Source organism: Arachis duranensis, chromosome 6, assembly GCF_000817695.3.
Source record: "Arachis duranensis cultivar V14167 chromosome 6, aradu.V14167.gnm2.J7QH, whole genome shotgun sequence".
Taxonomy (NCBI): Eukaryota; Viridiplantae; Streptophyta; class Magnoliopsida; order Fabales; family Fabaceae; genus Arachis; species Arachis duranensis.
In genome coordinates, this window is record NC_029777.3 from 13,705,486 (window position 1) to 13,709,934 (window position 4,449).

A 4,449-nucleotide genomic window follows, 5' to 3' on the forward strand; every position below is an offset into this window, starting at 1 on the left:
AAAATATTAATTGCGTATGATGACGGGTCACCGGGCTGATTTTGGGTGACCCGAGCTATGACTCGGGTCCGACCTGAAATAATGACCGGGTCTATTTTTGAGACTCTTACCCGGCCCTAGATCCGATGAAATCACACCAAATTAACCCCTAAAGTATTCGGGACCGAGCCGGATCTTCGGGTCAGGCCGGGCCATGCACACCCCTAGTGGCAGATAATTTTTTAGTAATACGCTATATATATTCTTTAATATTATAATTAATATTTCACTTAAATTAAAATTTAAAAGACTAAAATCGTTAAAATTTATTAGGTCCAAACTGTTTGTATTTCACATTAAGTCCTTTTCTTAAATCCAGAAATAAAGAATTATATCCAAATCCAAACATAAGTAAAGGACTATTCTGACCCTACCTGCATGATATGATTTCTTTTTTACTTCAAAGGGTGAAGAATCATTCAATTGAAGATAAGGTATCTAACATAGCCAGATTTATAACATTAATTGGGGTCTCTTCTTGATGGGCCACCCTAATCCCTAATCCCCTAACATGACGCTGCCTGAATGATTGAGTCAACCATATATACTAAGTTCATCTATATCAATTTCTATCCGTATTACCGTTTTTATCCACGCTTCACGTTGATTTTTATTGTCTTGCCCCCAATTGGTGATGATGAGGTTGAACAGTTGAAAGTTGAAACCCCATCCACCGGATGAATCCTCCTAAAATGAAGAATAGTGAATGAATGTTACTTTGATTGAATACTAATTTCTTTCACTTAGGACTTGAACCCAAGTAACCCAGCCGATTGACCAACACATTAACATCCTATTCTTCATCTTGTGAAATGTCCAAATCACTCTCAAAACTCTCACTGAACAGCTCTTCCCAGAAGCCTTCATCATCAAGCTCCTTGTCAAGCCTCTCTTGCTCTTGCTCTTGCTCTTGCTCATGCTCAGTACTCCCTCGCCTCCCTCTACCATATCCTTGCATCTCCATACCCAGAATTTGAAGCTCAGAAGCTCCAAAGCCACCAGCATAACTAGCAAACTCTGGTGGATTCTCAACCTTAACAGTAGTGGTGCTGCAACTAGGCCCTTGCTCAATGGGCCTCCTCTTCTTCTTGGTCATGGCATCCTCAAGCTCTTTCCTCTTCTCCTTGTGCTGTATGAGTTTCTGTATAAACACAGGGTTCTTCATTGCTTTGGCCAAGAAGGCCATCATCTGCTACTGCTTGATCTCAGTACCTTTCAGCCTCTGCTCCATTGCCTGAAGATACGATCTTGTGGTTTGTTGCTGCTGTCTTAGCCTCACAAGCTCCATCATCAAAACCTGCTTGTCACGCCTCAACCGGTCGATCTCCTCATCCAATCCGAACCGCCCTACTTCAAGGCAGTGACCCTGCTGCTACTGCGACATCTGTGTTTGGATTGGTGGCGGAGGCGCCTTCCTTCTCCTTATACTTGTTAACAGGTGCCTGTGCCCTCTCACAAACCCTTCGTTCGCAAACTCCCATTTATCTGGATCAATCTTTCTAAAACCCTACAAAACAAGACAAATTTGAAGTCTCAATGATTGTTCACCTACCGCAGTAGTAGGTAAGAGAATTCCAGAAATCATGACACCAATTCAATTAATTAATTAAATATTCAATCATATAGTGCCAGGTAAACAGTTTCACAGTAATTAATAATAATTACAGTAATTAAGACTTAAGAGACGTAATTAAAGAAATTAGAGAGAAGGCTTACGTAAGTGTTGAGCTGCCTTACGAAGCTGGAGATGTTGTTATGCACTAATGCAGTTATGCTTGAAGTATCTTGGAAGAAGGCCTCTGGAGAAGGCGTGCGGATCTCAAACCACGAAGCTTGCTCCGCTTCGGCACCACGACACTATGTGGTCTGTGATACGAATAAAACACAATTTCCTACTTGCAAGAATTAGAGGAATAATAATATCTACTCACAACAAGTATTCACACCAGCACAATAATACTTAATAGCAGTAAAAAAATCACATAAACTAAAAATTAGAGACAAGCTAACACACCAAAATTTTTAATATGAAAAACCTCCTCAATAAGAGAAGTAAAAACCACGAGTCACTAAAACCAGGATATAGCTTCATTATGATGAAAAATAGGATACAAGAGAGTCACAAATTACTGCACAAAACGTGCATACAACAAGCCAAACAACCCAAGCTTCAAAACTTACAAAACAAGAACAAGAAGATGAAAATACCATAAAAATATAGCTGCTGTGTGTAGTCAATATCTCCAGCTATAGATGTCTAATTAAAGATCCAAATGGTGAAATTAGAGAACCAGATGTGAAGAACACACTGTCCAAATTTAAGCTCGATCCAACGGTTAACAAATCTGCAGCGACCAATTTACAGAAACAGCTTTGTATATGTACGAAAATGACTTTCTCTCTTCTCTTCACTCAGTGTTTGGTGTTCTCTTGCAAAATGACATCTCTCTCTCTTAACCCTAAATCACTTCAGCCACTTCAACTATTCATGGACTTGGATACTAGCATTTGGGCTTTTTCTCCACATAGGAAGGGAGCCCAAAAACCAACAAATCTCCCCCTCAAGACTATATGGAGGCAACCGCCAATCCGGCGATTAAGCAATAAACTTCAAACTTCCATCTTGGTAATGCCTTGGTCATCATATCAGAAACATTCTCATCAGTATAAACCTTTTCAAGTTTTAACAACTCAGCATCCAAAACATCACGTATCCAATGATACCTCACATCAATATGTTTGGATCGAGAATGAAAAGTCGAGTTTTTATCAAGATGTATATCACTTTGACTATCACAAAACAACACATACCTCTCTTGAGTAAACCCGAGTTCTTTCAAGAATTTCTTCATCCAAAGTATCTCCTTGCACGCTTTGGACGTCTAGTTCTTAGATTATGGGGGCTGGCCTCACGGCCATGCCTAGACCTTGTTCTTATGTATTTTCAACGGTGGAGTTTCTACACAACATAGATTAAGGTGTGGAGCTCTGCTGTACCTCGAGTATTAATGCAATTACTATTGTTCTTCTATTCAATTCAGCTTATTCTTGTTCTAAGATATCACTTGTTCTTCAACTTGATGAATGTGATGACGTTAGTGACAGACGCAAAAGAATCACTGGATTCTATTCCAACCTGATTGAGAACCGACAGATGATTAGCCGTGCCGTGACAGGGTGCGTTGAACATTTTCACTGAGAGGATGGGAGGTAGCCACTGACAACGGTGAAACACTACATACAGCTTGCCATGGAAAGGAGTAAGAAGGATTGGATGAAGACAGTAGGAAAGCAGAGAGATGGAAGGGACAAAGCATCTCCATACGCTTATCTGAAATTCTCACCAATGAATTACATAAGTATCTTTATCTTTATCTTTATGTTTTATTCATCATCCATAACCATTTGAATCTGCCTGACTGAGATTTACAAGATGACCATAGCTTGCTTCATACCAACAATCTCCGTGGGATCGACCCTTACTCGCATAAGGTTTATTACTTGGACGACCCAGTGCACTTGCTGGTTAGTTGTGCAGAGTTGTGATAAAGAGTTGCGTACCATGTTGATGGCGCCATTGATGATCACAATTTCGTGCACCAGTGGCCGGAGCCGCCGCGTCCGACTTGTTGGACTAGCTGCACTGCTGATCCTTGGTCACCGGAGGGTGGGGGTTACCTGCAAGAGACTCCGATGCTTAAGTTAGCATGGGTATTAAACAGGTTTTTTGTAGAATCCCAGTATGAGTTATACCTGGGTGCTCCAGTGTATTTATAGAGGTGTAGAGTGACCTTCTTAGATAAGATAAGTTAGTTATCTTATCTTATCTTATCTTATCTTTGAGTGAGGTCCTCTTATCTTCTGGGAAACCGCCTTTATCTTTCTAGGCTTTGACTGCCTTTAGATTGGGCTGTGTCCCTTCGTCTGGGCCTGCTTGGGCCTCTTACGGCGATTTGGTCGAGCTCTTTGTGAAGAGGTCAGGCATTGGCCGAGCTCTCTGAGAAGAGGTCGGATAGTCTGACCTGAAGAGGTCGGTCGGCTTGTCGCTAAACATCCCGGGTCGGACAGCTTGACCCAGGGTATGAACAGTGCCCCTGCTTGAGTTCGGATCTTTCTGTGAGATCTTGCTTTTCAGAGCTTTGATCTCTTTGGGGAAGTCGTGCTCAAGCATCCATCTGGTTTGTTTCTTCATTGCTTTGCAATCTTTTGCACATTTTCTAGAGGTTTGGTACTTCACAGTCTGTCCTCTTTTGAGTGGTCGTGTGGGTTTTCTACCTTTGCCTTTTAGATCATGCCTTGCTTTTGTGTTGACAACCCTCTGCTTTGGCGAAGTTATCCTTGAGGCTTGATATCCGGGCTTTTAGTGACTTGTCCAATGACTTTTTAGTGTTCTTTATATTGAACTTTTTT

At 41.3% G+C, this 4,449-nt stretch overlaps 1 pseudogene; it reads right to left on the reverse strand.

The window, feature by feature from the left end:
* Positions 1-318: 318 nt before the first annotated feature.
* On the reverse strand, positions 319-2,891 carry LOC107492951 (heat stress transcription factor A-2c-like; annotated as a pseudogene).
* Positions 2,892-4,449: the final 1,558 nt, after the last annotated feature.